At 33.5% G+C, this 24,840-nt stretch overlaps 1 pseudogene; it reads right to left on the bottom strand.

Annotated features, from left to right (window-relative positions):
- Window positions 1-23,546, bottom strand: part of LOC112637058 — a 28,237-nt pseudogene extending 4,691 nt beyond the window's left edge.
- Window positions 23,547-24,840: the final 1,294 nt, after the last annotated feature.

The raw sequence follows: 24,840 nt of genomic DNA, 5'->3' as shown, positions 1-24,840 counted from the left end.
GTGGGCTAAACATAAAAAATCCAATGATTGTGTTGAAAGTAGTTGTTCTTGAATTTCTAAAATAGCTTCTAAACACATAATCATATGGGTAAGAGTAACTTTCTAAGTCCCTTCAATAATTGCCTTTTTGAAAATATAAATAAATAGACGAATAATTTCTATTGCTGTATTATACCAATCTACTTTATTAAAACTTAATGCAAACAGTCTATCGCGTGACGTCATAATTTGAAATAAATGTCATGACATTAAAATAAACCACGCCGTTGTCTTCATAATTGAATCATTCATGATCTCATTAAGGCGAAAAAGAGCTCCTGCTGTTTGAGGACTGATAGCATTAGTAGCTGGGGCTACCTTCATTTTAATAAAGTGATTAGGTTTTAAACCTTTTTTTTTAATTGTGAATTAAATTTTAGATTCATGTTGGATTGCTTATCTTCAAGCCATTCTACATAGTTCATATCTTGTACTCTACTACATCTGACTTTAAATTATATGTGCTAACAATCTCTTTAGGTAATACCATAATACCAGTTTTCATTAGCATTTCTTTCAAATTTTTGAAAGTATGAATAAAATCTGGAATAGCATACAAATTTCTTGAAAAATTGAACGGAATTGATGAGGAATACTATATATCACTTTATTCTTTTTGCAGCTAAATCCAAGCTCATTTAAAATGCCATGATTTCCCATATCACAAACCACGCAAAGTACAATAAGGCCTATTTTTTCACACTGTTCTAAAATGCTTAATATAACTTTTTTAATACTGCTGCTACATATTTGTGAAGGCTGAAATGATATGCTATAATTTGCTTCCATCTTTTACACACACCGCTAAGAAGAAAAGCCATTAATTTTGATGCTGTCGTTCGGGGTGAATCAGGTAATGTGGTATATCCAATATAAGATTTACTGTTCCAATCGAAATCAACTCTTTCTTGAATGCTCATTTCATCAAAAACCAGACAGCAGAATTTGTGAATGTTATTCAAGTGTTTTCCCATTTCTTCAATTAGAATCAAAACATCATCAGTTAAAAGTCCTGATTCAAAAGAAATGTTCTCGTTGCATTGTAAAGTTCTGATTGACGGAAAAGAAGCAACATTTTCTCTAACATAATTGTAGCCTGTACTGCCGTAAATAAAACGCAAGTTCAGTGCTTTTACAATTGTTTCTTTGGACCATTTTAAATCTTTACTATTTCCATTTTTTAAAATTTATAATTGATTCTCAGTTAACACGGTATCCGTAAGTTGTACACATTCGCTTAGAATTTTAAGCTGTTGTTTTAATTCGGAATTTTCTTCGCACAACTTTCTATATTCTTCTGTATAATGTTCGTCAAAATTTATATTAATACTAGCATCAGTCTTTTTGGTTATTTTTAATATTTCTTCCACCGTTTGCTTCATTTCGCTTCGCAATTGTTTATTTTCATCAAGAAAATGTTACAGTGAATTCTCATCTTCAACTATCGACTGCAATTTATCTGATTCTTCTACAATTTCCTGACTCTTTGTTGTACTTTGTATTTCTTCTTTAGTTAATGGTTTGCACACAACCACATTGATATTGAACAGAGAATCCTTGCCTTTTCCTTGGGTATGTCATCCCATTGTTTGTATTAATAACTGATAAAGGCGTTCGCTAATCCAATACATTGTATGTATGATCACAATGATTTATTTGTTTTAGTTTTCCTTGTTTGTTATTTCCAACAGAATCCTTCAAGTTCAACAGAAAAAAATTAATATTTTTTTTATTTATAAATGAAAGACAATTGTGCAAATATAAAATAGTTAAAGAATGTAATCGATTAAAGAATATATGAAAAGCTTCTGAACATTTCTCTTTATTGCATAATATTAAATAATTTAAAAATTGTAAATTTATTTTTAATAAATCACGACAATAAATTTAAGAAAAGTATAAAATTTAAAAAATAAATGAAATATTTTACTGTTTACGATACTTTAATTTAGAATATTTTATAACAATTTAAAATATTATATAATCTTGATATTAAAAATATTTTAAGGAGCATTAGTGACAAAAATTTGTTTATATTACGAGCATAATATTAGATTATTAAATTTCACTTTAATTTAAATTGTGATATATTTTACTATTGTAGAAGAAAAGTTTGATCAAAATGGAAACTTACTTTCTCAGGTTAGTGGCTATTTTGTATGCAATTATGATTAAATCGTTAATTGCAAGATCAATTGGTATTATTTCGGCATTATAATTGCCATTGCAATGCATCGCGCGCGCGCGATTTGATAACACCCTTACCGACAACCGACAAGTAATCCTACAGGTCCATTTAAATTGTCGACCCATCCTGGTAATGGCTCCTTGTAAGAGCTTTGTGAAAGCACTGCGACGAGATTTATTAATTTTTATATTCTTTTTTGTCTATAGTCAGAGTACCCGCTGAGATATTATATTTTATAATCTTTTTATATTTAATATGATATATCGATAATTACCGATCGATGGTCTAGCAATGCAACATGGCAATTCGGGAAATTCATTAGCTACCAACTTTTCAGCCAGATGTTTTGAATATGAATAAGTATTTGAATGCGGATATAGTAATCTAAAAAGATTGCAAAGATAAACACGCAAAATCTTATATATTTTCACTTACACAATTAAGAGAGAGAAATAACTTAATTTAATTAAACATTATAAACATTAGTTATACACATTATACTTACACTAATACTGTTATTTATATTCTTTCATCAATGTAGTTTGTTTATTTCTTTAATTTATATAATAATTTTTAAATATTCAAAATTTTAAATATTTAAAATTTTTATATATTTTAAATAATTAAAAAAATTATAATTAAAAAAATACATTATTAATGACTAAATAAAATATACAGGGTGTCATGAAAGTGATCATTATTTAAAAAAGGTAGATTGGCTCAAAGTTAGAAGAAAAATCTTGTACAGTTATGCAATATTCGCAATAATTAACGAGAAAGAAATTAAAGAAAATTGGCCAATCTGCGTAAATAGAAGCGTGCGAAGGCGGTCTCATTGTAATATAATGGCGGCGCTCAGTACAGCGGTTTTTAATTTATTTCTCGTTAATTATTGCGAATATTGCATAACTGCACAAGACTTTTCTTCTAACTTTGAGCCTTAATCTACCTTAATTTTTTAAAATAATGATCACTTTCATGACACCCTGTACACTTGCATAATACGCTTATGCTGAATGTTATTAATGATTAAAATCATCGATTTTTAATTATTTTGCGTAATAAGATCGATAGTATCTTCATCTAAGCATTGAACGAGTCTCATGATATCCTCAGGGATCAATAAAGGAATCATATATACGCTCGCCTACTTCCTTTTGATCAACGTGACAGAAGGCTGTGCTTAGATATATAAAAGCTTGCAGATGCTTCATTTCTTTTCCCAAGTTTAGTACCCTTTTTATACCTTTCTTGAAAATTAAGTCAAAATCTCATGTCTTATAAATTATTAAGAATATTATAATATGCAAAATTAAGTCTACACGATAAAAAACATTTTGTATTTCTGTTAAAATTTCCTCGTGAAAAATTTTTGTGTTAAATTTTTAACATACTCCTATGTTAATATAACATATTATCATTGCGTTATTTTGACATTGCTGCGTTGAGTTAATATTCACCGTTTCTAAGAGTTAAAACAACACAATTAATATGTAAATGCACGAATTTTTGATAAAATATGTTATGTAAAAATAAGTTAAAATGAACAGATAAGTTGTGTTATTTTTCTCTCTATAACAGTTTTCATATGTTAGATCGACATATCTTTTCTGTTATTTATTATAAAAATGTAAGAATAACATTTTCTTTTAATTAAATTTAACATTATAAATATGTTAATTTAACCTAAACTTTATTTTCAGATAAAGTTTAAGTGTTACATTTTTGTGTTAATTTTTAAACATATTACTTGTGTTATTTATTTACATACTTGCCTTCTGTTAAATTAACATTAAAATTAGAGTGGATAAATTGAGACATGTGAAATATGTTAAATTTAACACAAAATTTTTCACTGTGTAGAAAATATATTATGTCTCATTATTTATAACGGATCTCGTGCAAATCTTATGGAAAAGTGATTTCAGTGAAATTGTGTAAAAGTTGTCTTAGTTTATGACTTTCTGATCAAAAATCCCAATGTGCACGATTTGTAAAAATGGACAGATTTTTCATTATAGATGTTCAAAACGGACAATTAGATTTACGTACGCTGAAGATGTCACAATATTATGTATGTGTGGATATGTATATACACATCTCGTTTTAATTGTGCACTCGATTAACATCGCAGGAAGTGGTAGGATGAAACAATGTTTTAGATAAAAGTTGTAAAGCTTGGAAAGGGACGTCTGAGCGACATTGATTCGACATTGAGTGAATGTGCTAGGATCATATGGATTTCAACTTTGTTTTTTTAAATGGAACTCACACTTTTATCGTACATTCTTATAATTTATCTCAAGAGCTTTCCAAAACATTGCAATAAAGAATTTTTTTGTTAAGAATTTTTTGAGTCATGAGGCTTGAACTAATTTCTTAATTTTACACACACCATAAAATATTTCGTAAAATATTCATTTTTCGATGATGTTATTTCAATATTTTTATGTGTGAAATAATGAGAGAAATTTATTGGTGTAAAGAAAACACATAGTTGTTTAAGAAAAAATATGTAACCATTAATTTTGTTACGTCCGGTGGACTCCACGATTCTTTTCTTTCTTTGAAATGATACCGTGAAAGAAAAATCAAGGATCGGTTTGCATTTGAAGCACAAAGCAATCCTTGTTCGAATAATGATAGCGCATAGAAAAACGGAAACCTAACCCGCGTATATAATCATTTAAATCTAATATTGAGAATGGCCAGTCGAGATAGCGCTAAAGAAACTTTAAATAAACTTTTGAATTATAAATTTAAATAAACTTTTTAAATAAACTTTTGAGACTCGGAAGTATAAGAAATTCGAACCACCCGTATCTATGGCTATAATTTGCTTCATTTTAGAGATTTTAAACAAAGAACCTGTGGTCCTCGAGAAATTGACCAAAGGTAAACATAAAACAAACACTGTGAAATTAATACTGCACGTACGCTCGTTCGACAGTCTATCCTCAATCGTCAAATCATTAAGCGATAAGATAATCAGCTCCTCGCTCCCACTCTCTACTCGATGGAGCTAAATCTCGAGCAAAAGGGCTTAACCAATTAGAACTTTAAGATACTCCTCTCTTACTGAAAATCTAACTCCTTGGCCCTAAGAAGGGAGTAATAGAAATCATTTGATTCGATTTTCAAAGATTCCCACCATCCAGTAAGAAGGAGGAGCAACTACTTTAAAAAATGCAAGCGCAAGGCGCGAGAACTCACTTGCTATCTAGTTCACTAAGCATTCATTAGTTCATTAGTTCTTTAGCTCACTTACTCTCTAGTTCACTAGTTCACTAAGCGTTCATTAATAAGCACTAACTAGCACTATAAGCAGTACAGTTGACAGCTCCAGTCAAGATTCAGTCATTCAATTTTAAAATTATATAGCCTCGGGGATCCTTTTCTTGCATTATGCAATTAAGTTATTAATTTGTTTTATATCACAGTGAAAATGATTTTGTTAACATTAATGTTTGCATTTTAATTGTGCATTATGTGAAATTTCTAAGGAACATCTCCATTATTCGGCTCTTCATGTTATAAACCTCCGACTTCAGCCATTGCAATTTTATCAACGCACTTATTTTTGTGATCCCAACGAGTTGTGAATAAATTTGAGTAATTTTTATTTTCTCCCTTTCCCACATCTTACTATCTCATAATCTAAAACCTATGTCTGACAAATAATTTTAAACAGTTCATTAAATCTTTACTAATTACTATCAATCAATCAATCAATCCTTGTCTCACTTTTCCTCCGGCCTCATTCCTTGTTCTTCCTAATTCGCCTAGACTCTCCGAAAGGCGATTCGCGAATAATCTCTTAAGATTTTTATCCATTCGTTCTGGATTTCAACATTAGAATTCACGAATATTTCCTTTATTTATTCGCTCTGGATTTCAGCATTGGAATTTGCGAATAAATCTCCTAAGAGCTTTATCCATTCGTTCAGGATTTCAGCATTAGAATTCACGAATATTTCCTTTATTTATTCACTCTGGATTTCAGCATTGGAATTCGCGAATAAATCTCCTAAGATCTTTATACATTCGCTCAGGATTTCAGCATTGGAATTCACGAATATTTCTTTTATTTATTCGCTCTGGATTTCAGCATTGGAATTCGCGAATATTCTTCCGCTCTCCGAAGATTCCGAAGAATAATTCATTCCACTAGTTTCCTTTAATTTTTTCTCTTTCCCTTTTCTCTCTCTTTATCATTTTCTTTTGTATTATCACTACTTTTGGGAGAAACCGTTGAAATAGATAAATAATATTTGAAATAACTAATAATTTTTGAACTTAGACTTGGCGAATCTCTTATTTAAAATTTTATTATTGTATTTTAATTTGGACCTGTGCTTCAGCGTATTTAGAAAATTTTAATTCTAACTATCACACATACGCGAATATATATATACACACACCCCCCCCCATACTCACTCATGCATAACTACAACTGCTAAGATGTATTTTTCTTTCCTTATTTTTTTTTATATAATATATGTATTTTTTAATTTAATGTAGAATTTAATTATTTAACCCATTCTCTTCCCTAAATCCTAAGATCGCACTAGGTCCTATCCCGTGTAACAAGGATTAAATTCCTTTACCGAAAAGGGACCACCGAACGAATAGGCGTAAAAACGCAGAGTTAAAGAGACCTTCGGTCGCTAACCTATGTCAGGCCCTTCACATTCGTTCGACCCGATCCATACATACGCCCGAATAAAGTGTGTCACGGCGTAAGTAAGTTACGTTCTTCCATACAGCCCACCCTTTCAGGGTCTGGACGTAACAATTTCAAATTATATATTTTTCTTAAAAACAACTATGTGTTTTCATTATACAAATTAATTTCTCTCATTATTTCACGCATAAAAATATTGAGATAATATAATCGAAAAATAAATATTTTACGAGATATTTTATGGTTTATGTGAAATTAAGAAATTATTCCGAACCTCATAACTCGAAAAGTACTTAGCAAAAAAAATACTTTATACTATGCTTTATATATATATATATATATATATATATATATATATATATATAAAGCATGTGTGTGTGTGTACGTATATATATATATATATACATATATATAAAGCATAGTATAAAGTATTTTTTCAATATATTTCCATATGTAATATCGAATACATCTTCAGCGAATCTGTCCATTTTGAACGTCTATAACGAAAAATCATTTTTAAAGATCGCTGCTCATTGGGACTTTTGATCACGTAGTCATAAATTAAAAGATATCCAACTTTTAGACAATTTCACTGAGACCATTGTTTTATAAGATTTGTGCGAAATCCTTTGATTTTTATGTTGCTTTAATATAAGGTTTTCTAAAAATAAATATCTTTATCTATATTTTTTATATAAAAATCTATTGCGTGTAGTTGAAAAACAATTACACTGTAATCAAGAACTTCGCATCCAATGTAACTGTGGCGTCCCTGACGCTCGCCACATCGAGCGCGATCTCGGGAAGCGCTGACCAGCGTAATGAAGTTGGCGCAATCTCAATAAATAATTAATCTCAATTTTAATTTATGCCGCTGAAGGGCGCGACAGATAAGATAATTTTCTCGCTATTGAAAAACATTGCGAAGTATATAAAGGAAGATGCGGTCGACGACTTTCCAACCAACTTGTAACCTCGCAGAAATAGCTTCTAGCTACTCAGCGAGTTGTCTTTTTGTCCTTTTTGAAAACCCTTGTGGTATACCTTATCACCGAGACCATCCAGATCTTCGGGATCCTCGAGATCTTCCAGATCCCCGAGACCTTCCAGATCCTCGGAATCCTCGAGATCACCGAGACCTTCCAGATCCTCGGAATCCTCGAGATCACCGAGACCTTCCAGATCATCGGAATCCTCGAGATCTCCCAGATCACCGAGACCTTCCAGATCCTCGAAACCTCCGAGATCACCGAGACCTTCCAGATCCTCGAAACCTCCGAGATCACCGAGACTTTCCAGATCCTCGGAACCTTCGAGTTCACCGAGACCTTCCAGATCCTCGGAATCCTCGAGAACACCGAGACCTTCCTGATCCCCTGAATCCTCGAGATCTACCAGAACACAGAGACCTTCCAGATCTTCGGGATCTTCGAGATCTTCCAGATCCCCGAGACCTTCCAGATCATCGGGATCCTCGAGACCTCCCAGATGCCAACCGATCCTCGAAAGAGTATCCAATTACTTCCTTGGAGACTCATCCCGATAGATTTAACAGCGAGGACATTTTCTCCGATCCCTGCAACGCCTTGTTCCTCTCCTCCGAGAACACCTCGTGCATCCAATAAACGTTCTAGTGGAACTCAGACTGAACCCTACAATAGTAGAGGAGAAAGACTAGGGAAATTGCGATTTACTAAGTCTTCGCCAAGAATAGCTTGGCGTCCCAAAATTGTAAAAGAAATGAAATAAAAATTTGTTAAAAAAAAAACCAACCACAAATTGGTGACCCCGATATGGACGGAGATAACCAACATATTGGCCGCCTTGCAATAAAAGCACCTCCTTTCTGGCCAGAGGAACCAGAACTTTGGTTCGCTCAACTTGAAGGACAATTTGCACTTGGAGGAATAACGCAAGACGCAACAAAGTATTTATACGTAATAGCACACATTGAGACCAAGTACGCTCGGGAAGTGAGAGACATAATCACACAACCCCCGGAAGCCGGAAAGTATGAAGCAATAAAAAAAGCACTAATACAACGACTAACGATTACTCAAGAACAACGGACCCGCCAGTTACTAGAACACGAAGAACTTGGCGATAGAAAACCGTCGCAGTTCTTACGGCATTTACGAACACTCGCCGGATCAAATGTGCCAGAACAACTCCTCCGCACTTTATGGATAGGACGACTGCCCTCACAAATGCAAATCATACTCACGACAAGGACTGAAGACAGACTTGAAGAAGTTGCTGAACAAGCCGACCGAATAGCTGAAGTAACTAGCCGATCTGTAGCAGCCACTACAAACAGCACCACTGAGAAACAAACTTTGGAGGACCAAATTAAAAAACTAACGGAACAAATTGCAAAATTAAATAACAGGCAATTTTATCGATCAAGAAGTCGATCCAAAAATTGGTCGCCTAGAAGGCGATCACAGAGTAGATCTCAGAGTCGAACAAATCAAGAGAACGAAGAAATTTGCTACTACCATCGGCGTTTCGGAAGCAAAGCAAATAAATGCCAACAACCTTGCAAATTCAAAAAGGAAAACGAAGAGGAGAGTCATTAATGGTGGCAAATGACTCGAATCCTCATACTTGCCGCCTCATAATCACAGATATCAAAACCAAAGTCCCATACCTAATAGACACGGGATCAGATGTCAGCGTCTATCCTCGCAAGTTAGTCCAAGGTCCGCTTTGGTCAAGCGCATATCAACTTTACGCAGCTAATGGAACGATTATACACACCTTTGGACAAATAACGCTGGAACCAAATTTTGGACTAAGGAGAACATTCCTTTGGCGGTTTATCATAGCTGATGTCACACAACCACTCATCGGCGCTGATTTTCTATCTTTTTACCACTTGCTTCCAGACTTGCAAAAAGGACGACTAATCGACGGGAAAACAGGACTTTTTACACAAAAACTTAAACCCGTTGGCGAGAAGGGGAACATCAGCTCCATAAAAATTTTACCAAAACGGATAAAATACCTTCTCGCGGAATTTCCCGACATAACTAAATTAGGCGGAGTCAGAAAAGAAACTCGACACTCAACAGTCCACTACATCAAAACCACGGCAGGTCCACCAGAAGGATGCCGCCCACGCCGTTTAGCTCCCGACAAATTAAAAGCAGCCAAAGCTGAGTTCGATCTTTTACTGAACGAAGGGATAATTCAACTTTCAAAAAGCCCCTGGGCCTCTCCTCTCCATATGGCACCCAAAAAAGAAAATTCTTGGCGACCTTGCGGAGATTATAGAAAATTAAACGCAAGAACCGTACCAGACAGATACCCAATACCTCACATAGAAGATTTCACGCAGACGTTAGAAGGCAAAAGAGTATTTTCAACCTTAGACTTGGTTAGAGCATACAATCAAATACCTGTACATGAAGAAGATATTCCCAAAACGGTAATTGCAACTCCTTTCGGCCTTTTTGAATACAAATATATACCTTTTGGATTACGCAACGCAGCTCAAACATTCCAGCGTTTCATTAACGAAGTCTTGCATGGACTAGATTTTTGCTATACATATATTGACGATATCCTTGTGGCATCTAAATCAGAAGAAGAACATGAAACACATCTACGGGAAGTATTCCAGCGTTTAGACAAATACGGCCTAATTATAAATCAAACAAAATGCATTTTCGGGGAAAACCAAGTAAAGTTCTTAGGATATTTGGTTACAGCAGAAGGAACCAAACCTCTTCCTGAAAAAGTGAAGGCAATTGAAAATTTCCCAAAACCCAAGACAGTTAAAGAAATGCGTCAATTCCTAGGAATGTTAAACTTTTACAGAAGATTCATTCCTGGGGCAGCTGAGGACCAAGCCAAATTAAATGAAACACTATCTGGCACTTTTAAAAAAAAGAAAGCACCCATTATATGGATTCAAGATTTAGAACAAGCTTTCGAAAAAACAAAAAAGAGTTTATCCCGAGCTACACTCCTAGCTCATCCGGATCCTCAGGCTGAGTTAGCTCTAACTACTGATGCCTCCGATAACGCTATGGGAGTAGTAATACAACAAAGAATCGGAAAAGATTGGCAACCTCTGGCTTTCATGAGTAAAAAATTTAGTCCAGTACAACGAAAATACAGTCCTTACGACAGGGAGCTGTTAGCGATTTATTTAGCAGTTAAACACTACCGGCATCTCCTAAAAGGACGAAATTTTACAATTTATACTGACCACAAACCTCTCATTTACGCTTTTAACAAAGATCCGCTCCGTAGTTCTCCACGTCAAGCACGCCATTTGGAATTTATTGGGCAATTTTCCACGAATATTCAACACATTTCCGGGAAAGAAAACATAACAGCAGACACTCTATCAAGAGTGGAAAGCATTCATAACGCGATAAACTTCGAAGAGCTAGCTAAATCGCAAGAGGACGATGTAGAACTCCTGGAACTTCTGCATGGGAGTGGAACTCTAAAATTAAAAAAAGTATCAATCCCAGGAACAGAAATCACGCTATTTTGTGATGAAGAATCAAAATTCTCACGTCCATTTGTAACTAAACCATTCCGAAGAAAAGTTTTCCAATCGTTGCATGGTCTTTCACACCCTGGGATCAAAGCAACTGCAAAACTAATAATGCAACGTTTCGTTTGGCCAGGAGTTCAACGCGATTGCCGCAAATGGGCGCAAGCCTGTCTTCAATGCCAAAAAGCAAAAATTACCAGACATAATAAAGCACCAATCGGAAATTTCCAAGTTCCTTCAAGACGTTTCGAACACATTCACGATATCATTGGACTTATGCCATCCTCCAAAGGACATCGATACTGCCTTACAATAATAGACAGATTTACAAGATGGCCTGAAGCGATACCACTTCCAGACATTTCAGCAAACACTATAGCAACAGTCATTTTTTCAAACTGGATGGCAAGATTTGGCATACCGTTACGCATAACTACTGACCAAAGCCGACAGTTTGAAGCAGAATTATTCAAACGTTTGATGCAAATAACCGGCTCCACGCATCTTAGGACCACAGCATACCACCCAGCAGCAAACGGTTTAGTAGAATGTTTCCATAGACAACTAAAAACAGCTATTAAATGTCATCAAACAGAAAATTGGGTTGAAATTTTGCCTGTAATATTAATGGGAATTAGAGCAGCATGGAAAGAGGATCTGCAAGCAACGACAGCAAAAATGGTTTATGGAGAGCCAATCAAATTGCCAGGCCAATTCTTACAAAAAATACTTCTGAAGTTCTTGAAGAAAACCAAGGGAAAATTTTGGAAGAACTCAGGAAAAACATACACAAATTAAAACCTCAAGAGATCAAAAGACACGGAGGAACAACTACCTTTATTTTCAAAGATATGAGAACAACAACACATGTTTTTGTGCGTAACGAGACACTTGGGGGAGGCTTTCGATCTCCGTATGAAGGACCTTATAAAGTAATAAAAAGAAACGAAAAAGTTATCACTATCAACAAGAACGGCAAGAATATCAATGTGTCCATAGATAGAGTTAAACCAGCTTACATCCTTGAAGAAGATGATATCTTAACAAATCAACAGAAAATAACGGATAAACCGCAACCGGAAAAACTTCGGACGCGCAGCGGTCGAACTTCCAAACCACCGATCCGTTTTCAAATCCCTAACTAATATACAGCGGAGGGGATCGTGTGGCGTCCCTGACGCTCGCCACATCGAGCGCGATCTCGGGAAGCGCTGACCAGCGTAATGAAGTTGGCGCAATCTCAATAAATAATTAATCTCAATTTTAATTTATGCCGCTGAAGGGCGCGACAGATAAGATAATTTTCTCGCTATTGAAAAACATTGCGAAGTATATAAAGGAAGATGCGGTCGACGACTTTCCAACCAACTTGTAACCTCGCAGAAATAGCTTCTAGCTACTCAGCGAGTTGTCTTTTTGTCCTTTTTGAAAACCCTTGTGGTATACCTTATCACCGAGACCATCCAGATCTTCGGGATCCTCGAGATCTTCCAGATCCCCGAGACCTTCCAGATCCTCGGAATCCTCGAGATCACCGAGACCTTCCAGATCCTCGGAATCCTCGAGATCACCGAGACCTTCCAGATCATCGGAATCCTCGAGATCTCCCAGATCACCGAGACCTTTCAGATCCTCGAAACCTCCGAGATCACCGAGACCTTCCAGATCCTCGAAACCTCCGAGATCACCGAGACTTTCCAGATCCTCGGAACCTTCGAGTTCACCGAGACCTTCCAGATCCTCGGAATCTTCGAGATCACCGAGACCTTCCGGATCCTCGGCATCCTCGAGAACACCGAGACCTTCCTGATCCCCTGAATCCTCGAGATCTACCAGAACACAGAGACCTTCCAGATCTTCGGGATCTTCGAGATCTTCCAGATCCCCGAGACCTTCCAGATCATCGGGATCCTCGAGACCTCCCAGATGCCAACCGATCCTCGAAAGAGTATCCAATTACTTCCTTGGAGACTCATCCCGATAGATTTAACAGCGAGGACATTTTCTCCGATCCCTGCAACGCCTTGTTCCTCTCCTCCGAGAACACCTCGTGCATCCAATAAACGTTCTAGTGGAACTCAGACTGAACCCTACAATAGTAGAGGAGAAAGACTAGGGAAATTGCGATTTACTAAGTCTTCGCCAAGAATAGCTTGGCGTCCCAAAATTGTAAAAGAAATGAAATAAAAATTTGTTAAAAAAAACCAACCACAGTAACTAATTAACAACACGTTATAAAAAATATAAAGTTAATTGTTTAAATTGACTAAATTGACATAATTAACTTAAATTGACTTAAATTAGATTTAAATTTCTTTATGAAAGCTAATATCTTACCAAATTCATTTCGACAGCATCTTTCAATTTCGCATTCATTCGAAGACTCGCGGCGCAATGAAACATTATGTTCATCTCACTTATAAGATGGTCACGTTCTTTAACAGTAAGACCCAAGTTATCCAAACATATGTCACCATTAAACGGTATTACTTTCTTCAAAACTTCAAAACTTGAGGCTTTTCAGTTCGTATTCTTTGAAACATCTATATAAAAATATCAGTTCTAATTGCTAATCTCGTGCATATATTACCATTCATTGTTTAAAAACATTTTAGTTTGAATAACCTTAATTAATTATATCTATTTATATTTAAAGTTTAATAATAAATTTTCGTAATATTTTCATTTGTACCTTTTATTCACATCATATATCAAATAATAGAATAATGACGTTAAGTTTTTGAAATCTTATAACATTTTGAAGTACTATTAAATTAATTTAACTGTTGTGCCGGACGCGGCACAGGGTGTGGGGTAGCCGGGAATTTCAAGTTAATTCCTGGATTTTTTGTGCAACTTTTATTATAAATTTCTTTTATACAAATATATTCATTTATTCGACATTAGTCAGTTTCTTTCGAGCCCTCTCTTCGTCGTCCTTTTCTAAATCGCTTCGTTCTCAGATTTAGGGTGTTTATCAATTTCGTCGGATGTTTCGTCGTACTATATAATGGTTAGCCCTCGGTCTCGCACTAGTTGTTTGATTTATAATTAACGACTGTCCGCCGCGGATTCGCGGTGGACGGTTTTTATTTCCTCGGTTTCGGGGGTGTTTTGGAAGGGATCGCCTAGCGACATGACCATGTATGGTCATGGGGATTCTTCGTGGCGTCCAAAGTCCAAATGCAAGCGAAGGAGGTTCAAAGTCGAATCCCTTCGTTAGCGTCTTTCGCGTTTCCGGCGAGCGTTCTCGCGCGTGGTTTGCTGAGATGGCGATTTTGCACGATTCGCGAGTGTTCTATTATATATTCTATTATAGTGACATAATAAGTTATAGTCTCTCGGACTATAACATAACAAATTATATAAAACATAATTTATATGTATATAATTAACTATGATAAAAAATTCCAAACGAGAAAGAGAGAGAGAGAGAGAAAGAAACACATCCCAGTTAGCATATATTCGTTCCAAAAATGTTTTACAAATGTTTCTTCGAAAAAAACATTTTATAACCGACTCTTGAAAACATTTCTAATTGATTAAAATGTCCACTTGAAAAATGTTAAGAGATATGTTTTTTCTGTTAAAAAACATTTAAAAAACGTTTTAAATACGTTTTTCTTTTTTACTTTTATTTATTTTATTTCTTAAACGTTTTCTTATGGAATTAATAAAATAATGCATTTATACATACTCTTTAAAAGTGAATCAATATATTATCAGTGAAAACAGTAAATAGAGTCATTGATGCAGCAGTTATAAGTTATTATAGCACTGTAAATTAATAATATTTTACTAAAGCTATCAGTAATATTGTTTTAATCAATATTATTAGATTATAAGGATGGAGTTCCGAAAAGGTCAAACCCCCGATTTTGCTGTCATCACGTATACTTACGTATTTTGATGCGCTGATTACGAAAATGATAGTTAAAGTTACCGACTACTTCATTTTCATGGTAAAAACCATAAAGAAAGAAACCGTTAAAAAATGACGTTTTTTGATTTTATTTTATCAATATACTGAAAATTAAAAAAAAAAAAAAGTTTCAAAGAAAAGTTGTAGATCTTTTTAAAATATACATTTTATGTGCTATTCATTTTTACTGTTATTCACCACGGTCCCGATTGACCACGGTCCCTCCTAAACACTCTAAAAAGAAATGATACGGCTCGCTTCGCTCGCCGCACCGGCCTGCGGCCCGCTAAAAAATAACTACCTTAGGCGATAGACGCGCTAACGCGCGCCCTACCGCCTTCCCCGCTCCGAGGGGCGGGCTCCGCGATTAGGAAACATGTATTTGAACACTATAGTATATTAACTAACAAGTGCGGAAGATCAAAAATCGGCCGAAACTGCGGACAGTCTCGAACAGTTCACACGCCAAAAGTTCCAGTATATTGTATATCTTTCTACTCTTCTCACTAAGTCAGAGTGTATATAGAGCTTTACAGCAAAGCAGCATTTGGTTTCAGATAAATTTTGTGACAATTGCAGTAGTTGTTTTTCTATTTTTTTTGTTCAAAATCTTTAAGTTCTGATTTGCTTTAGCCTGCCTTTTAAGGTTTTTTAATATTTATTATAGATAAATGAGCTTTACCATTCTTAACACTGGTTGTTTAAAAGTTTATTTCTGTTTTGTTTATCATAAAAAAATGGACAGAACGTATAATTTTTTTTCATTGGCGTCTATTCTTCAAAATCGTTCCTCAACTCTCCAATGGCTTAGAGATATTGGTTTGATTCCGACGCAAAAATTTTGTAAAACTCATAAAAAATATATGGTTTTACAAGAATCACAGCATGTTTGTGGACAATTTCTTTGTATGAAAAAAGGAAAATATCGACATATTGCAACTGTTGCTGAAAATACATGGTTTGAGAGATGCCATATTTCTCCTGCAGCATGTATCTTTATAACGTATTGTTTTTCGGTCAATATGACGTTTGAGCAAACAATTCGAGAAAGCAGCATTTGTGATAGGCAACAGATATCTCGTGAAACTGTGGCTGATAGATTTTCTTTTTGTCGAGAAGTCTGCATGGCTGCACTTGATGAGCACTTCGAAAATACAGATCTTTTAGGAGGTGTTGGTGAAGTAGTAGAAATTGACGAATGTAAGATTGGTCGTCGAAAATATGAACGAGGACGTATTGTTGAGGGGTCATGGATTCTTGGAATGATTCATCGTGGACATCCTGCTAATTATCGGCTTGAAATTTGCCCAGACAACAAAAGGGACAAAGATACTCTTCTAGCTTTGATAAAAAAACATGTGGCACCTGGAACAGAGATTCATACAGATTGCTGGAAAGGTTATATCAATTTGGATAAGCACGGATATGTTCATAAAACGGTAAATCATTCTGACAAGGAAAGGGTCGGAAGTGTCCCCCTCCGATTTTAATGAGCTTTGAATATGTTGTAGTCTAGATCAAAATAGGAGACACGTATTTTTTTATAAGTGCTGAGTCGGCCGTTAAGGGGGTGAAACACCTTCTTGAAAAAAATCGATTTTTTCATTTCTCAGCGGATACCGTCGAAGCGATAAGAGATATAAACAAAAGTTTCAAATAAAAGTTTTATGGTCTTTAATGTACTTCAAAATCATGTAATCAGATTTGTCGAAAATGTCATATTTTTCGAAATCCCCCCCCTCCCTTTTAATGTTTGAAAATTTTTAAATTTGTCTCATAACAAAACTTATAGCTCATTTAACGACAAATTCAATCATATATAATAAAGTTGTATTCCGAAGTCACATTTTTCAGAAATAAATTAAAAATATCCCTATACACTACTATACGCCCGCTTTATCCGCCTTATGACGCTCGTTATTCACAGCGACAGTCATTTTTCTTCGCAAACTCACAGAGGCAACCATAAATTAGCAATAAATAATTTATGAGAATATATTTTTATAAATTATAGAAATTATATTTATAAATATAATTATAAATTATATAATAATTATAATTATAATATATGTCTATATTATGTGACAATAAATATACATATAATTTATATGGAAAAGTAATGTTTTTAATGCATGAAAAATAAAACTAGTCGGACAAGGAAAATTATTGATCAGATGCCGATGTTAATAGATTCAATTCTATGAATAAACAGATGTCGCATTCGCGAAATGAGTTGGTGCAATATATTATTTTATTAACAACTGCGTGCAGTGGAACACATATTACTATTAAAGCGTCTATCGAATATACGCGAGCGCGATAGTAAATATATTTATATATATAAGAAAATAATTAAAAGGATTATAACTTATAAAGCGAGCGAAAAAATGCGTCGCGATAAGAAAGTCAGCTGCCCGAAGTGCTGATACAGCCAGTATCACACGGCCAAGTCATCAAACAGAGGAAGAAATCACTCTCGAAATAGCGCTGAATTGCAATAAAATGCGAGGAAGTCTTCGGACTTCCTTCGCTTGCATTTTGATCACGCCACTTTAGAAATAACCAATGATTTTATTTGGTCATGCCACCGCGCGATCCTCCTCCGATAATCGTTCAGAACCGGAGGCGTTAAAAGCCACCGCCTAGAAGCGGCGGACAGTCACAAATCAGTTATCAAATAATTAACAAGTGCTCGAGTTAATTAACAAGACTAGCCGTTATCCTGAAAAAACAATTGTGCCCCACGCACACAACAATACAGTATGTATGTACTTTTTCGATTTTTAAAACTTTTATAGTTTTTTGCTTTTACTTACACTTCATTCAAAATTGCGGTTTATCTGTTTTGTTTTAATGTATTTAAATTATAATTAATATTTTATTACTTTATTTAAGTTATGTGATAAAACTGTTCTATTTTTCATGAAACTCGGAAAACGTAACAAATTATTAATACGCATTAAATAATAAAATATTTTTGTTGCTAATAAGTATTTTTTTGCTAATATTTATAAAACAAATATACATAATGTTAATAATTTTTTTAGATAATGTTTAATCCAAGAAATGTAGCAGTACTGCTATACACTGCACTGTATATGACTGGGGAATTCCCAGAAAGTCCTGTTACAACAGATGAAAATGAAACAAAAGACATGATGGAAAATATGCTTCGATCAATGTATGAAGAAGCGTTTGAAGTTTATGAAGAATCATCATTAGATTTTCAAAACGAATTTGATATACCTGAAGTAGAACCTGTAATTGATGAAGAAAGAGAAGAAGACACATATTTTGTAAAAGAAATTGAATGTGTTGCGGATTCTGTACCAATAGAATATAAAAGAAATGCAGTAGAGTTATGGAGAAGTGGAACAAAAAAGTCAAGAACTCTTGCATCTATAAGAAATAGATTTCGGAAAGTCACGTCATTACGTCAATTAAGAAGATGGGAGCAGCAAGTAAATCAAGGTGGCAACAGATTTGATAAACTGAAAGAAATTTCAACATATACGTTAAATAAATTCCATGAAGGTATTGAAAAGGGAATAATTATTCATGACATTGATATTGCTCGATGGGCTCTTCGCGCACAGAAGGAAGTAAATCTACTTGGGTTTACAGCATCATTATCATGGGTAAAAAGGTTTAAGCTTGCACATAATATCATATCTAGAAAAATTACAAAATTTATAACAAAAAAAAATTTAGCGTCAGACAAAGATTTAGAAGCACGAAGCAAGTCATTTATCGAAAATGTTAAATCTTCTATTATACAATATGGAATTGAAAATGTATATAATTCAGACCAAAGTGGATTTCAATTAGAATTTCATTCCGGTCGTTCACTATCACCTATTGGTATTAAAAAAGTAGAGCGCATAGTACAATCCATATCAGCAACTACACATAGTTATACTATACAACCTATTGTTTCAGCTGATGGTAGATTATTATCGCCTCTGTTTATTGTTTTAAAAGAACCTACTGGAACATTTGGTCCAATAGTAAAAGAAACAATGTTTAAAGATAATAATATCTTTGTCATGGCATCAAAATCTGGAAAATTAACATCGCATCATTTTGAGATCTGGATAAAAGAAGTGTTTTTTCCAAATGTTGGACCAAAATCAGTGTTATTATTAGATTCTTGGACTGGTCATTGTCCTGATATAATTCAAAGAAACAAACCAGATTTTATAGACAATATTAATTTGTTAACTATACCAGCTGGAGCAACGGGAAAAATACAACCTTTAGATGTATTCGGTTTTCGTTTATGGAAAAATTTTGTTAGACATTTTTCAGATACCATCATGCTTTTAGATCTTGACGTCAAGCTTCATTCAAGAAACAATATTTTAAAATTACAATCATTAACACATAATCAATTTTCATCACCAAGGTTTAAAAATTTATTCAAATATGCATGGTATAAAAGTGGTTATTTAGAAAAGAAACCAGAAGAATTTGATACACCAGTAGATTTTTGTTTCAAAACTAATTTAAAACCAACATGTGATATTTGCGGTGAAATTGCTGTAATTTCTTGCGCATGGTGTAAAAAATCCCTTTGTATAAATCATTTCTTTCATGATCATCATCTTTGTAACCGATATCAACCATGAATATTTGTTATTCTTGTATGCAATAATTATGTACGGTATTTTATGTAATATTTCCATATACATATATATAATGACTTCGGAATACAACTTTATTATATATGATTGAATTTGTCGTTAAATGAGCTATAAGTTTTGTTATGAGACAAATTTAAAAATTTTCAAACATTAAAAGGGAGGGGGGGGGATTTCGAAAAATATGACATTTTCGACAAATCTGATTACATGATTTTGAAGTACATTAAAGACCATAAAACTTTTATTTGAAACTTTTGTTTATATCTCTTATCGCTTCGACGGTATCCGCTGAGAAATGAAAAAATCGATTTTTTTCAAGAAGGTGTTTCACCCCCTTAACGGCCGACTCAGCACTTATAAAAAAATACGTGTCTCCTATTTTGATCTAGACTACAACATATTCAAAGCTCATTAAAATCGGAGGGGGACACTTCCGACCCTTTCCTTGTGAGAATTTTGTAGACCCTGAAACTAATGTTCATACTCAGAATATTGAGTCTTCCTGGCGCTGGATGCGTCGACATTTATCTCGTGGTGCTCATCAGGAGAATATTGCACAACATTTATGCGAATTTTTGTGGCGTCGCCGTGTTCGAAAATTGAATGAAGATCCTTTCAAACAATTAATTATTGATATTAAAAAATGTTATCCAGGAAAAATGTAACGTATTAAAGAAATATATACATAGATATATATATGAAAGCAGTTACAATAGCATCTAACATTAGTTTTTAAGTAAAAAAAAATAAATTAAAAGCAAAAAAAAATTAAAAGAAACAAGAAAAAAACAAAAAAACAAAAACAAGGAGCTACAAAAACTTTCTACGTCCACGTCGTTAGCTCTGGGTAATGCCAAAGGAAAGTTAACTTATCGTACACAGCATATCGTAGTGTGATGAGATATATCTTTAAGTTTGATTTTCTAGAGAACTATCACTTGTATGGTAAAAATGAATAGCACATAAAATGCATATTCCGAAGAGATCTACAACTTTTGTTTGAAACATTTTTTTAAATTTTCAGTATTTGATAAAATAAAATCAAAAAACGTCATTTTTAACGATTTTTTATGGTTTCCACCATAAAAATGAAATAGTCGGTAACTTTAACTATCATTTTCGTAATCAGCGCATCAAAATACGTAAGTATACGTGATAACAGCAAAATCGGGGGTTTGACCTTTTCGGAACTACACCCGATTATAATTTATCTTTGCATAAAATTAAAAATTTTATTTGTATTTACATACATATATTAAACATGCATCTTAAATAGATAATGATTTATTTTACTTAAATATATAATAAACGGATCATTTTTGTTTATTGGCCTGATATTTATTTGTCCGATTTATAAAATCGATTTAATATCTGAAGTTCCTCTATTCAGATTGTATCGGATATCAAATCGAAGTAATACTTTTAATTTTATCTACCTAGCCCTTTGCAAGTTTTATATAATTCTCATGATTAAAATTTAAGTACGATAAAAATTTCACCTTAAAATGACTTCTAAATTAGACCCCTAGGTCAAAGTCAAGGTCACCATCAAGTGCCTTATTTTGAGCCATATAACTTTTGTTCAAAACATTTTTCTCTAAAATGCATTATTTTCGAAATATTTGGCTTGGTTCCGAAACTTTTGGGACACTCTGTATATACATATGTGTATATACATGTGTGTATGTGCGCGCGCGCATATGTGTGTTTATATGTATTGTATATAATTATTTTGTGTGTGTGTGTGTGTGTGTGTGTGTGTGTGTGTATGTGTATGTATAATTTGAAATTAATTTAAAATTAATTTTAAAAATTAATTCTTATTTTGTCTATAGAAATGTGAAAAATACGTTTCCTTAATTATAATTTTAAAAATGTTTCTATAAAAACGTTTTTTATTAATGCTTTACGATTAAAAAACATTGAATACGTTTAAGAAACGTATAATAAAACGAACATGCTATCTAGGAACAAAATTGTGTGTGTATAATACATTTTATTCTAAAAACAAATTTTATATTATTTTTAAAAGTTATTAAAAAATGTACTTAGAAAAGTTAAAATGTCGCTAAATAGAAAAATTCTTATAAGAGATGTTATTTAGTCATTTTTATTCTTAAAGTATTCTTTATATTATACTATTATATTATATTATTATATTAGCTAATAAGTCAATGCAGTTGATATAGCTTTCTTATTACAAATCTTGATAAGAATAAGAATCGATTTATAATTAACAATTTAATATAAAAATTAGTTGTATCAAATAAAAAAATTTAATAAAATCTAAATGGAAAATACAAATGTACAAATGTAATGTGATGTGATTCTTATAAGAATATGTCAGAATATACGAGGTGTGTTAAAAAAAAAGATGACTTTTCAAATTTCGCGGGCTATGTACATTCGATTTTGGAATTTTTTTTTTTATGTTGGTATACATGTCCCCAACATATGTTGACATTATCAGCTGTTTTGCATGTTTGGTTTGTTTTTCACAGATATAAGGATTAGACGTGTTTTGGTGTGCTTGGCGATTTTTTGCTATCGAAAAAAATGGATCAAAGAATCTGTATTAAATTTTGTGTGAAAAATAAAATTAAGTGCTCTGACGTACTTGAAATGTTGACTGCGGCATTTGGCGAGTCTACTTTGAGCAAAAAAAATGTTTACAAGCTCTTCACAGAAGGTCGAGAAGATGTTAATGACGATGCCCGCCCTGGACGCCCCAGCACGTCAACAACCGATGACAACGTCGAAGCAGTGAAGAAAATTGTTATAGAGAATCGTCATACGGTCAATAAGGAATATTACCTTGAAGTTATGCGCCGTTTACGTGAAGCAATACGAAAAAAACGCCCGGAATTATGGAAGAACCAGTCATGGATATTGCACCACGATAATGCGCCAGCTCACACGTCGTTGCTTGTTCGTGATTTTTTGGCCAAAGTCAACACCGTAACCATGCCTCACCGTATTCACCGGACTTGGCCCCCTGCCCTGGACTTTTTCTTGTTCCCAAAAGACCCATGAAAGGACGGAGATTTGCCACGATTGAGGAGATAAAGATCGCATCGCTGGAAGAGCTCGAGACCATACCAAAAAGCGCATATCAAAAGTACTTCGAGGATTGGAAAAAGCGCTGGCACAAGTGTATAATATCTGAGGGGGATTACTTTGAAGGGGACAAAATAGATATTAATGAATAAATAAATATTTTTTGAGAAAAATAAAAAGTCATCTTTTTTTTTGAACACACCTCGTACAGCAACATTATCCTGTGAAAAATTATCTTGACATTAAGGATACAATAAAGCTAATATAAGGATAATATAATTCACACAATATCTTTCAGGTAATTTGAATATATCTTCAAGTCAGTCGTCGCAACTGCAACCTTTCTTGGCTCGCGTTAAGATATAGATTTTGTTGAGATCAGAACAGCTGTATAGCAACTTTTCTATAAGGACCTTGCCCATGAAACCAGAAGCACCAGTAATGAAGATGGTCTTGTCTTTGTAGAAAGATTGAATCTTAGATTTTGATTCATTCATAGCTAAAATTTATCGTATACTGTGAAATTTATAATCATGACAGAAAAATAGACAAAAAAAGAGGAAATACACTTTATTACGCGATAAAACACAGGAAACTATACAAATTCGCTTTGCAGTATAATATTTATAGTGCTTATATTGTTATGCAATTACCCCAGGTAGTGCATATTCGTTTTAAAAACGTTTTATAAATTTTTTCGTTTTAAAAACATTTTATAAATTTTTTCAATTCGTTTTAAAAATGTTTCTTTGAAGCGTTTCATAAAACGTTTCTAATTGGTTAAAATGTCCAATTGAAAAATGATAAGAGATACGTTTCTTTTCTGATAAAAAGAAACGTTTAAAAAACATTTAAAATACGTTTAAAATACAGTTTTTTACGTTAAGAGTTTGTTATACATTCGTTATACGTTTATAATACACCTTTTAACGTTAAACATTTATTTTTTTATGGAATTAATAAAACAATGCATTCATACACACTCTAAATTTTAAAACGAGAAAGAGAGAGAGGGCGAGAGAGAGGAACACATCTCAGTTAGCACATATTCGTTTCAAAAATAATATTTCTTTGAAATGTTTCATAACCGACTCTTGAAAACTTCTTTCTAATTGGTTAAAATATCCACTTGAAAAGATAAGAGATATGTATCTTTCTGATAAAAAAACGTTTAAAATACGGTTTTTTACGTTAAACGTTAGTTATATGTTCGTTATATGTTTAAAATTTTTTAACGTTAAACCTTTGTTTTCTCATGGAATTAATAAAACAATGCATTCATACACACTGTTTAAAAGTGAATCAATATATTATCAATAAAAACAGTAAATAGAGCACTAATACAGCAGTTACAACCCAGGTAGCACATATTCGTTTCAAAAATGTTTCACAAATGTTTCTTCGAAACGTTTTATAACCGACTCTTGAAAATGTTTCTGATTGGTTAAAATGTCCACTTGAAGAACGTTAAGAGATACGTTTCTTTTCTAACAAAAAAAACGTTTAAAAAATGTTTAAAATACATTTAAAATACATTTTTTTCTCTTTTATTCGTAAAACGTTTCGTTTTTATGGAATTAATAAAGAATGTATTTGTTACGTCCAGTCCCGAGGAAGGATGGCCCGAAGGAAGGGCGTAACACGTGTATCTTGGGAGCTCGTCCGGGATTGTGGAAACGATCTTGACTATTTGCTATTAATTTCGTTACGTTTTCCTGTTCTTTTTCATTTAAATGCTTTAATCGCAATAAGTCGATAATTTTAGAAAGTCGATCTTCTTTAGTTTCCTCGGAA

The sequence above is a fragment of the Camponotus floridanus genome, unplaced genomic scaffold (genome assembly GCF_003227725.1).
Source record: "Camponotus floridanus strain SB8 unplaced genomic scaffold, Cflo_v7.5 scaffold243, whole genome shotgun sequence".
In the NCBI taxonomy this organism is placed as follows: Eukaryota; Metazoa; Arthropoda; class Insecta; order Hymenoptera; family Formicidae; genus Camponotus; species Camponotus floridanus.
Note: the sequence above shows the minus strand (reverse complement) of the source record. Positions and strands in the feature narration are given on the sequence as shown.